The 13,459-nt window shown below is 38.7% G+C and overlaps 1 protein-coding gene across 9 annotated transcripts in view; it reads right to left on the bottom strand.

Annotated features, from left to right (window-relative positions):
- tnca (tenascin Ca) overlaps positions 1-13,459 on the bottom strand; it is a 52,295-nt gene that overhangs the window by 29,358 nt on the left and 9,478 nt on the right. For 3 of the 9 annotated variants that reach the window (XM_044174208.1, XM_044174211.1, XM_044174209.1), the window contains exon 1: positions 1,772-2,098. The gene's annotated coding sequence lies outside the window, so the exon portion shown is untranslated. Of the gene's footprint in view, positions 1-1,771; positions 2,099-13,459 lie in introns of those variants that run through there. The other 6 variants (XM_044174206.1, XM_044174207.1, XM_044174213.1 and 3 more) reach the window with 4 other exon arrangements.

Genomic DNA, 13,459 nt, shown 5'->3' with positions numbered 1-13,459 from the left:
GTATGTCCTCGTGCACAAGAAAAACAAAACGGGGGCGCCCTCATAGGAAAACAATGATGCTGTAATGCTGATTGCAAAGAAAACCAAACTGTTTTATAGATAAACCAAAGTATTGGACAAACTGAAATTTTGCAGCTCTAGTTTCTTTGTCCTCTATCAGCATGTGCTTTTAATGCTGTGCAGGATATCAGAAGATATTCCTCCACTCGTTAATGATCAAGAAAATGAGAGCAGATTTTAAATAGCTAGAAATTCAACTATTTACAAATCAGCCATCTGTGCACAGTCCCCCTCATAACCCACACACCTGATTCTAGACACACTGGCAGATTTACAATGTTAAAGGCCCAACACTGTCACAGTCACAGCTGACACAGAACCTGCACAGTTATATAATCATATACATACATTTATTCGAGTATTCTGTACTGTAAAATTATGTCAACCATGAGCTAATTTAGTTTCTCTGATTTAGGAGAAAGAGCGACATGGATTATTCGACAAGTAAGCCCGGCACAAAGCCCTCACTAACCCCCAGTGTCACCATGCTCAGGCCACACAAGCTACTCCTCTGTTGCTCAGCTGACCCTGGAAAATGAGACATTTTACACAACACATTTTACATAAAATACAGAGGAGTGCGATGCTGAGTTGCGTGGCTCTTTATGTAGAGGTCATGCAGAGGGAAACAGTGTATGATGAGCCCTGGGGGAGGTCCAGCTACTAAACCAGCTGTCCCTCTGACAGACGTTTGTTCACTGAGACACCTTTCTCACTTTGCTGCACAGACACATCCCAGGACATCTAGCACGTTGCAGAGAGGCTGTAAAACATCCCTGCCTGAATAGCTGCAGATGGGACCTGATGTGCATTGAGATACATAAGATACGAGTTGAAAGTTAACAAAAAGCTTGAATAATCTTGAGATTCTACAGTACATCAGAGGGACTGAATGATTATAATCTTCTTCATCTGAAATATTTATTTATGAACAAAAGTTAAAACCACCGTAAGCCAGAATTAGATTTCAATTAAGCAGAGCTAATGGACTGAATGGAAGTATTTTTTCTCCTTGCCCACACTGGCAAATCCTGCCACCTACTTTTCCCTTAATTGAATCTCTGGGATGGAAAAATGACACACAATGAAAACTTAATCTTTACCCAAGGTAGTGAGATGAATCATCAGTCTGCAAAACCTCACCAGACAGAGGAATACTTACACGTACACAAACACAAATTTTTTTGGCCCCCATGCACAAACACGCACAGATTACGCGCAGTTTTTTTTTTTTTTAGGAGTATTGATCTACAACCTGACAAAATTTGAGAGAACGTTTTCTGGCATGAAGCGCGTTGGCTGCTGGCCCTCCTACTAAGACGATCAAAGCTGTGGATAACTCTTCCACATGTTCACTCCCTCAGTCAGTCAGTCATCACCTCTGATCTCTGCATTGGCTGCTATGTGTGTCTGACTGAAGAAGAAGTTGCAGTATACAGAAAGAATGTACTTCCAATAAACTATAATCGATGACTTCTGGTGTTGTGGTAACCTTGCGCTAGACAGAAATCTACTGCTAAAAATACAACTAATGATGTATGTAACTACTACTGTATATATCTCTATTTTGAAGATGATAATATCAATTCATTTTGAAGGGAATTCAATTCAAAGAGCATTAACAAATGAATGAAAGTCAAGAAAACTGACTTTTGTCACATGAAATCCAAGGAAATTTCCATCCGGGGAACGCACAAATATTTCTTCTTACCTGTACTAGTGCAATCTACTTGTCACAAGCCTGTGCAGGTGAGATGAGGCGCTCCTCCGAGTCTTCACACATTCATTGAAGCCAAGAAAATTATGCTTTGCTCTGTTGTGTCACTGCTCTGTCTTGCAGCCTCTCCAGCAAGGTGGCAGCTCTGTCAGTCCTCCCTCAGCCAGCTCCTTATCTCTCCTCACCGTTCACAGCTCAGGCTGAGGTTCAGCTCCTTTACTGACAGAGAGAGAGTGAGTCAAAAGCAGAGGGAGAGGGAGAGCGAGAGAGAGAGAGAGTGGGAGTAAATGTCTTTTAAAGTGTGAGGAGTGTTTAGGTCAGACCCCCACTGCTTAAACTCCAACCCTTAAATAGCCGTCATTCTCCCTCCCTCCACAGCCCTTCTTCCCTCCCTCTACTGTAACTAATGGATGCAGAGCTGGGCTGCTGCCTTTAAATGAGATGCCAGTGTTACTGGGAGTCATGACAAAGCGAGCAGTGCTTGTGGTTGTGCAGGAAAATTAGAGGGGAAAGCCGGGAATGAGAGGAAAGTGAAGTCAGAATGTAGACAGCAGACAGACGTTTCCCTTCAACCATATTACTTTGCAATAATGATTCATGATTGTCTCCTGCACGACTAAGGCTGCAGAAACAAAGCATAATCTTTGTCCAATTTGCTCAAATTTTATGTCAAATTTGAGGAAATCCCCCCTCAAATCATCCATCACCACTACTCCTTATTCCCATACTTCACATTAATCCTTCAGCTCATAAAGACTCACTGTGTGAATCTTTCTCCAGCTCTGTCACAGTGATGGATATCTACAGCAACCACATTTACATGCAAGCACTCTTAATTGAATAAATCTGTGGTACATTCCCTGATTGAACAGTTCCAGCAATTATCCAACTGATGATAAATTAATAAAAAGAGACAGATAAAGTGAGGCCAATCTCCAATTCCTGGAGGAAACGTTTCCTTGCTCAGACACACCTATTTCTTCTGCAAACAAAGTTACGTTCTCACACATTTAACAGATGCTATAAGCAGGAAACAGACACATTTTTAACTGTTGCTTCCAGCCATTAAAATGAAAGCAAGCTGCGAGGGAATATGTGTTATCAGTTGTAGTCGGCTCCAAACCTGAATGTAAAACTGCATGTAAGACTACTTGAAGCAGGCAACATGTCACCATACGGACGCAGTCTCCACAGTTTAATCTTAATATGATTAGAAGAGGATAAAGGAGCTTAAATCTTTAAAGCGAGTCTGTGAGACTGGTTAAGATGTTCGCGGCATGCTGGTTTATTGTTTGTTGTGAATACAAAGTGTAAAAGACCTTTAGACTGAGTAGGATCATTTAGATTAGGCAACTAACGCTTATTTTCATAGTCGATTAATATGCTGATGGTTTTCTCGATGAATCGATAAATCATTCGCTCTATAAAATGTCAGAAACTAGTAAAAAAAAAAAAAAAAGGAAGCCCAACACAATTTCCTCAAGCCCAAGGTGACATTTTTAAATTGCTTGTTTTGTCCAACCAACAGTCCCATACCAAATATAATCAATTTATTGACACAGAAGGAAATCTTCAAAATTGAGAAGATGGGACTGGGGAATTATTTGACATTTGTGCTTGAAAAATGACTTAAATGATTAATCACCTATTTAAAAAGTTGCAGATTAATTTGCTCTCGATTGACTTTAATTGTTTAAGCTCTAATTCAGATCACTGCTACCTGGTGACTGTACATTTACACTTTTTAGTTTCATACAAGACTGTTAGATGTTTTTCCTTCAACATGGTGTACCTAACAGCCATGGAAACACACAGATACACATTGTTAAATAAATACAGGGAAAATAAGTTTAAGAAGGGCAACGAATGACTAACGATTATCTTCATTTGCGATTATTCTGACAGTTACCTTCTGTATTATTTCGATTAATCAATTGGTCTTTAAAATGTCAGAAAACAGTGAAAAACCCACTTTGACTTCTTCAAATTTTCAAATTCTTTTTTCCCCAACCAACAGTCCAAATCCCAAAGATATTCAATTTACTATTACACACAACAAAGCAGCAAATCCTCACAATGTTTGGCATTTTGCTTCACAAACAATTAATTGATTATAAAATAGATTAATTAATTAATTGCCTAATTGTTCGAGCTCTATTGGAAATAATTGTTTGATAATATTTGACCACTGATTTGTTTGGCCTTCTTTTCTTAAGCTACAAATGCAATACTATTGTGGCTCCATATGGGGCCTCGGTTTGTGAACAAAATGTTAAATATGTATTTTCAGATCTAGATTTGACCTGTACTTCTGCAATCTTAAAGAAAAATAAATAAATAAATTCCAGTCAGACACTTGTTTTTATAAACTGACAAGAAGGAGGAGCATCAAACAGTCAAATTAATGGACTAAAACAATAAATCCTGACTAATCTAACGGCACAACAGAGCTAAGTAGATTTGTCACTTTTCATTGCAGGATGGTTGGGTAAACGAAGCCGCAAAGTACAAAGACAACAAGTGTCTGTACTTCAATATCTTGTAATGCAAAACAGGAAACATGCATGTTTGAAATGGACTTCAAGTACATGCTGAAGAGGGTCCACTCACAAGAAGAGGGTAAACTCATAAAATCTGTCACTATTCATTAAATCAAATCTGCTCGTAAGCTTCAGAAGTCCCCAGGGATCTGGTCTGAAGGAGGGCCCTAAAGAATGTGAGAAGGTGTGTGGAACCAAGTAAATAGGTCACACCGTGGACCCCTTTAATTTAAGACTCCACATGTGTTTCACATGTACTACACACTGCAATACAGCTCAGGTGGCTTAAGCACAAGCCATAAACATTTGCAAGCTATTGCTACTGCTACTATAAACAAAATGGCAGTTATGATTACAACAAGACAATCTGAAGGATGTCTGCCACCGCTGGAACAAAAACACTTACGGCTAAGGCTCACAGCCATGCATACATGCAACACATCCAAAAGCTGTTGATATTTTGCTTGAAAACAAACCAGTCAACCTGCTGGGGTAAGGGGAGGAAAAGTCGGGGGATCATCAACATCAGTAGGATTCTTCCTCTGGGGAACATCAATGTGTATACAATATTTCAACCCATCAAATAGAAGATAATAGATATTTCAGTCTGGACCAAAGTCGTGGACATTGCCATCCCTAGAGCCACACCGCTAGCATAGCTAAAAATGTAAAAATCTAGCATCCATCAAACACTATCAGCACCTCTGACTTAAACTTAGTGACATCCACAATGAAGAGAGGGTCAGACAGTAGTAGTAAAAAAGTACCATAGTCAAACACATTCATGTGTAAATCTGCCAAGCAGATGGCTCTGTAAGGAGACTCAGGCCAGACCAAACCCTCCTCTCTTAAAACAACACAGGTGTGCTTGTGTTGGAGATTAAAGTAGGTGTTACAGATAGATCTTCCCCAACTTAAAATGATCCAATTCCTTATTTGATTCAACATGTGGCCATAACAAGATACAGAAAAATTTGAATCCAGTGAAATAATAAAGTAAGCTACAGTAAGAACCAAGTTTTAGTTTCAACATAGCAGGGAGAAGCGCAAAGTTAAGAAAGCAATCCAACACCATAAAATGGTAAAAAGCTGTTAACTTTGTGGCTGAAGTTGAGCAGAAACAATTAGTTGATCGACAGAAAATTTTATTGGGGACAATTTCAATAATCAATTAATCGTTTTTTTTAAAAGCCAAAATGCCACAGCTTCACTGGTTCCATCTTCTCAGATGTGAATATTTGCTGGGGTTTTTTAAAGTCTTATACCAGAGTAAGCAGAATATTCTTTAGTATCGGGCCTGTGTCTGGACAGTGTGCAACTATTTTGATCATCAATTAATCATTTTTCAATCAAAAATGTCAAATAATTCCCACGTCCCATCTTCTCAGTTCAGAGGATTATGCACTTTTCTTTATCTTTTGTGACATTAAAGTGATTTTCTTTGGGTTTCCAACAAAACATGAAATGTGAAGATGTTATGTTGGACTGTGATGGGTGTTTTTCTTTCTTTTTTACTATTTTCCAACATTTTTATTGACCAATAAATGTATTAAATCGAGAAAATAATCAGCAGATTAACTGATAATAATCTGTAGCAATGCTTCACAGGTTGTTCAATTCACTGAATTGTTTTTGAGACACTCCATTTGAAATAGTCTCTTCCTCAAGAGACTGCATGGGACTCTTTTTAATACATTAAAAGAAACTATTAAGTTTCGTCCTTTTGTGCACTGAAATGAATTCTAGTCTTCTGTGCACTTAACGGCTTGCTTTCAGAACTTGCCTAAGACTAAACATTTATTGGTAGTTTATATAGTGGCATTCTTTCCTAGAAATTATGGTTGCTTCATCCAATCCATACAGTTGGGCTGACATGCTACTTGGTCCAGTCCTCTATAATCTCAACAGGCTGAAACGGGCATAAAGAAAAGCAAAGTCTCCAGTCTGACCTTTGGACAGGGTTGTAATCATAGAACTCAATGGGTCATGGGTAGTTTAGGCTCAACTGCTCACCTAAAATGAACCATGAGGTCAATAAAAGGTAGCAGTTATATTCTTTTCAAACATGAATGAAAATTACAAAAAATGACTTGACTGTTAAGTTTTTTCATTTATGGACATGCACAAAACCTGAGAAAACATGTGCTATGTCGTCAAACAGGTATATCAGTTTATATCTACAAAATACTATGTTTATATGCAACAACTTGGAAAATGTTAAAACTGTTAATTGCATACAACTGGCAGAGAGTTTACATTTAATTACATTGCAAAAAAGACTTGTACAATGAAAGACTCATTGAGTCATTTGGGGGTTTTTCATGTACACATGGATTACGTTGAAATATTTACATGGTTACTTACATAATGTTTAATTATGTAGCAATACAATTACGGAGTGTTTTAGCAAGAGGCTTTAAAGTAGGGGGTATATGTGCTGTTTGATCTTTTCTAGTTAAAGAGTACAAAACTAAGGGGAAGATAGAATGGGGAACAGTCTGACTTGAAATAAAGTGGCTGTGTCAATGTTTTGTGTTATAAAAATAGCTAAAAATATTGAATACTCGTGCACCACATTAGTTTTGTTTAGTGGTGAAGGAAAGTTTTTGTTTCAGGTTTTCTCTAAAAATGAATCAATAGAATTGCACATACAGTTCCTATTCCTATAATTAAAAAAGTATTCATCACCCCCCCAGAAGTTCTTGAGGGCCTCCTTCTAAACATGGTTTAGATTTACAGCTGTGCCAAATTCTTTCCATTACCTAATAACTGATTTCACTGTACTCTCACTGATGTTCAGTGACTCAGAAAAGTTCTTGTATCATCCCCTGACTTGTGCTTTTCAATCACCTTTTCTTGGAGTATACAGGTCTGGATACAGGTGTATTTATACTACAGTCAACTATAACTACACACAGGTGATTTTCATTTAACTATCTACAGCTAGATTTTCATTCGAAGTAGAGCAAATTTTAACAGAATTTTGAGAAAATCTGCAAAAGAAAATGCGATTTAATGTACGTTTCCATCCACTACTGTTATGTGATTATTAGGAGTTTGTTCGTCGGAAGGGTCACCAAATTTATTATAAACAAACTGTCAGTAACTTATAAACACAGAGAGGCTACCTCTTAGATGACCTCATTAGTTTTAATGACCCACTATAATTCTTGTAAACCCGTGACACTTGCAAGACACTTGTAAGAAACTACATCTGCCAAGAGTTTGTTTCGTGATTTGTTTCTCATAAAATGCTGGCAAATATCACAAAAATTATAGACTTGATTAGACTGGAGGGTTATGTGAGGTGAAATAATGACAGCAAGCTACTGTACAAGTACATGATTTAACTGCAGAATAAATTAAATACTCTCAAATGACAAAATAGTGGCAGTGACAGGTGAGCTGTGGCAGAGTTGTGTGTCAAAAAGCCTCAAAATACTGTTTAACATCTAATCATGTTGATAATATTGGCAACTGTGACAATCAAACAACGGTGGTAGAGACAAAAAGAGACAGAAAGATGGAGAGCCATGCATCCTCATATGTGGTGTTACATCCTCATCAGTCTAACTCTTGAGGCAGCTAGAGGCCATGTGCAGACACTGAGCAGACCAAAAATGTCCCAGCTCACACAAACATGAACTAATATGGCTCTGAAGGCATCACAAATCCCTCTCAGGTCGCTCCTGAGGCTCGCCAGCACATCTGCTGAGAGCTTCTGATTGCAGTTACTTCTATGAGCGGCTTCAACCAGAACCACAGACGGCAAACTCTGCGTGGAGATCCCTTCCCTTTGTTGTCTCAGTGTGGTAGCGCAAATGAGCTTGTGCTCTTTACAGATTAGAGGATCTGCACTTCCAGGCATTAGTTTAAGGATTAGAGTGACACTGGTGAATGATCTGTACTGAATGTGACCCTTTGTTAATAGCTGTGTTTGGCTGGGTTGAGTTAGCGCTTAATCAACCACAGGGCCCTATATCCTTAATAAGATCAGTGATCAGTCATTCATCGCTGCAGTTAATGTCATAGTGATGAGAAGGATTACAGGGCTGCTTTCATCTTTCATAAAGCAGGAACATATATATTTAAGTCCAGCCGTTAGCTGCATTTAGTGGGGCTTGACTCAACTGTTTAAGCTAAGTGCTAATGTCAGCATGCTAACATGCTCGCAATGACAGTGCTACGCTACCGTCCTGGCTTTAGGAATGGCATTAACAGGTGTATTAATTAACCGTGTTCACCATGTGTGAAAATTGACCTGATGATGGCGCTAGAATGTGTGTACCAAAATTCATGGCAATCCATCCAATAGTTTTTGAGACATTTCACTCAACAAACAACAATGTCAACCTCATGGTGGTGCTGGAGGGGGAAAAAAAAAATCAGGTGCTCACCAAAGTCAGTAGGCTTCATCCTCTGGGGACTATGGATGTTTGTACACAATTTCATGGCAATCTATCCAGTTGAGATATTTCAGTCTGTACCAAAGTGGTGGACCAACTAACAGACCAACCGACCAACAATGCATCCTAATTCCTATTAGATAAGGAACTCCACATAAAATTGTTCAGATAGTAGTAGACACAATCCAATTTAGGCTACATGTCCCCAAAATAATCAAATAATCCTTCCTTTGGTGAATTAATGGTCTTATTGAGCTAGGAGAGAAATTATCATTGTCAATTAAAACAGACAAAGAAATATAAGACACGCATTGACTGCAATAAGAGAGTCTTTTGTCAGCGCTGCATGCCCCAGTGAACTCAGTGTTGTAAAGTGAAGATGTTCAGGGGTTATTAACCACACAAAGAGTCTCCTTCAAAACTCAGCAGTAGATATAATTTGACTGTCAGAATTTTAAAATAAACCCATTACTTTTGACTGCATTTGCTATGATTACTTAATTATAAATAGCTCCTCTTTGATGTATTTTGCTGACAATCACAATTCTAGATTATTCCAAATATGTGTGCAATACTATTGTCACAATCACACTGTCGCTTGCCAACTCAAGAGGACAGTAGACACTCAACAAATCTTCTTAGGCTTTCAGAAGAAGCAATACACATTGTCCCAAAATACATCAGCAAAGTCCCAAAAGACAAAAAAAAATCCATCAGAATGAAGCTGTGAATGTGTCAACTCAGATATCAAGTTGAACAAGGTCTCCATTGGTGTTTACATGACTGAATAAGACTATAATCCTCTCTCGGGTGTTGATGACATTCATGCCAACTGCAATCCTGCTAGGTCTCTATGTTCTGCTTGGAACATTTCTAATGACACAATTCAACTTCTTTGTTTTTGTTTTTTTGTTTTAAAGATTCTCTTTTGGGCCGTTGTGCCTTTATTGGGCAGTGACAGCTTTAGTATGTATCTTGTTGTCTTGATTGTTTATGTCGTGTTTATGTTAAAAAACTAAATTACCAAGCAGCCGATGTGTCATTACCAGATTTTTTAAAATGCCCAAATATCAATATCAGTATCAACCTCAAAAATCCAGTATCTGACGGGCTATAAAATAATACACTATCCTTTTTATCTTATAAACAAGAATAACCACAGTTACAGGGTGGACATCTTTCTGTTGGCCTACAGAAATCCTTCTCAAATGCTCCAGTTTATTCATGCACTGTTGATTCTAGTGTGTTGCCAGCTTAATATTGTGGCTCCAAACATGTTATTTTGTGCATAAGTTATGGCTTTAACAGTCCCGGTATAAGTTATAACACTGGTACTCTCTGCTGAGCTGTGCTTTCAGCAGGGTCTCCCTGGTTTCCAGGCCTGCCTCATTCCATCCAGCTGACATTTCCACACTGTGAGAGATGGCTGCTCTTCACAGAGGCTACTCAGCCTGGCCTTAGTTAGCAGCTACTCAGCGCTTTTATGCACACAGCTGGAGGAACTCTGCGGTCTCAGCTTGGACAGGGACATATGGAAAATGTGTGGGAGCATGAAGTGATCGTTCTCACTCCTGTGACGCCTTTCTCTGTGACGTCCGTAGTTTTTAATCCAGAGAAATTGTCTAATAAAATCTCTGTGAAAGTTAACTGTTAAATGATGAAGCTTAAAAGTTGAAGTGAAACCCTTTCCTTATCTGAGGCTAATTTCTAAGATCTAGCAGATAACACCAGTAGAGAAATAAAGATAAATGCTAATGTGACACCAACTTGTTCAAGCGTAAATTTATTAGCACAGACAAACTGTACTATTTATTAAAATACTTTGGTACACCAGTAAATATGGCTTGGTGGAGTAAAGTATGGTAGCACTAATATACAACAACTGCACGACATTCAACTGGGAACAAACAGAGGTAAATTATTTCCTCTAAAGCTGCCTGTTGCTCTCTGATGTGCAGATGAGCCGGCTGGCCATCAATAACTGTCAACACTGGCTCTGCTGCATGGAGGGCATAAAGTGAACACACAGCTTAAAATAAATCATGTAGATACAGTAAATTTCAAACTAGCTGCCGGTCCACACTGAGGACAGCAATTAACAATAGAAACTAAACCTGTGTACAATGTGGCAAACAATATATTGAGTCGCCGTCCATCTGTAGAAAAGCCATCAATCTAACACATCATCTGCACCACCATCACCACATCCCTCAAACACACACACAGTTACTAAAGTACTGTACAAATACATATACTAAAGTCACTTGAGTCCTTGACAAAAAACAATATATATTTAATTGGTATAAAATAACCATACCGTACTTCATCACATTTGATTCTTTTTTTCTTTTTTTTGGAACTTCCATACAAAGAAAAATAACTCGTCCTGCTCTGTATTTACAATTTTCCTCTCCTCCTCCACGTTTTCTTGTCACTCTCACTCTCACTGACTAGATGGTAACCTCGGATTTGCGGGAACTCTGGTGAGATTTAGGTTTAGGTAACAAAACTGCTTGGTTAGCTTTGGAAACACGCACAATGAAGAAACGCATACAAATCTCGCGAGTTTCGCAAATCCAGGGTTACCATCTGGACATGACCCTCTTCTTCTGCGCAAACCAGCTTAGAGATGCATTACCGCCACCAACTGCCGCTCTCACGTCACTCCTGCTGCCCAAATCACGTTACCATGCGATGCAGCTGGATTCACAAGTTCATGTGAGAATCGCGAGATCACGTGAGAATCCAGCCCTGATTTGCTACATAGCCTGCCTCGAATATATAGCAGAGACACTAAGGGATAGCTCCAACAGTGGAAACGGTATTGCCAAATCTCTACCGGTCGACACATTTCTACTGTCACACAGTATATACTGTCATATCGCCCAAACCTACAACGCAGGGTATCTAAAGCTACACTAAAGCATGTCTGACTTCAGCACTGTGATATAATTTAGTCCCTGGAAAAGCCATTGCTATCTAAAACGCTGTACGGGTGCAGTTATTTTCCTCACTCGACCAGAGTTGGCTGGGAGTTTTGTAAAGTGTTGCAGTATGTTGAGTTGTTCAGCGGGCCTCATTTCATAGTGCTGGAGTCCGGTCTCTGGGTGAAGAGGTACAAAAAACTTCACTTTCGTCATGCAAAGCCAATTATTAAGTTATTGAATCCAAAATGCACCCAAACACTTGCCTTTTTTGAAGACAAGATAACTCTAGCTGTATATTGTCCAGGCGCTGCACTGTGCTCTTGCGGCTGAGTTCTGCTTTTTTCGTTCCGTCAACGTAAATTTATGAACAACTTACAAAAATCAATTTTCGGCCTTTGTGAATCGATTCAGAATCATAGAGGGTAAAAATCTCAATTCTTATGTGAATAAAATCCCTCCCCCCGCATTCAGCTTCATCTATTCTGAAACACTGGTCAAAGAGAGCATCCAGATGTCGCTACAGTATGTCATTCCTGCAGCAAAGACTGAATAAGATCAATGTGTTAGCTTATTAGCTTCTTACAGGATCTTTGTAGACTAAGGTATCACAGAGGAGGCTGCAGTATGAATGAGCTGAAGCCACTAGAGGAGGAAACTTCAGCACAGGAGATGCGTGAAAAGTCATGAACATTTTTTGCTCATGATTCTATTTGTATAAAATGTGGTAGGAAAGATTAACAAATGAATCCAAGGTAAACCAAATATTTACCACATGAGGTCATGTAATTTAGTGAGTGTTGCAGACGAATTTAGAAAAGGGAGAAAAAGAAAACTAGGTGCCAATCAGCAAAGGGATATGTCCCTGACAACACCATGCAACTGCAACCAGAAAGCTGAAAAAAACAGTCCCACATGTCATAATTTTGATAAAAGTTTATCACTTCAATATCGCTCACTCATTTGTAGATAAATCTGGTGAGGTCAACAGAAAGGAGCAATAAAACATAATCCAAAAACATATTCAGCTCAGAATTCATAAACAATAGTTTTACCCTTCTAAGTAATTCTAAAAAGGGGAAAACTAGACAAAAGACAACACTTCAATGTTATTGTTTCAAACAGCTTTAAGATGTCGGTTTGTTGACATCGTTCTGTTTGCAGGGGAGATCTTTTTCTTGAGGAGCTGTTTCATGTACTTAACACCAAATACCAAACTGAGACACCTCTAATAATTTCCAGCAGATTGCCATCAACCATTAGTGAGAAATATGAGTGAAGCTGAAGATGGCTTTAGTTTCAGTGAGATAATGACGGGTCAGCTCAAACAGAGTAGAGTTTATCAAGAAGCAGCTGCTTTGTGCTTTAAACACAACAACTTCTGCATACAGCCGGGAAGAGGGGAGGTGATGTCATGATTATCAAGCTACTGGAAAAGTTAGTTCAGCTCAAACTACTGGATAAACATGTCTATGTTAAGTTAAACATCACTGTGCCAAGTTTCCATTAATCGGATTAATTGCTGGAAAGCAAATGGAATGTAATCAAAACTTAAAAACAGCTAATATCACTCTGCTGTCATTTAGAAAGATAAGAGCTTAAAGGATAGGTTCACATTCAGTCTAACAACACAAGCCCCTATGTACATTAAAAGAGTTATTGAAGGCTGTAATTATTCCTGCTGTCCATACTGGCAGTGAAGAAGTCCTTCCCTAATACTATTCCAGGGTGAGAGATCAGTCACAAAAATTCATTCCAAAGTTTAACCAACTCTAATATGAGGCTTCAGCAGTCACAGTCAATATCATGTGG

The sequence above is a fragment of the Siniperca chuatsi genome, linkage group LG18, assembly GCF_020085105.1.
Source record: "Siniperca chuatsi isolate FFG_IHB_CAS linkage group LG18, ASM2008510v1, whole genome shotgun sequence".
NCBI lineage: Eukaryota > Metazoa > Chordata > Actinopteri > Centrarchiformes > Sinipercidae > Siniperca > Siniperca chuatsi.
The sequence above is the reverse complement of the archived record's forward strand: the minus strand, read 5'-3'. Positions and strand labels throughout refer to the sequence as shown.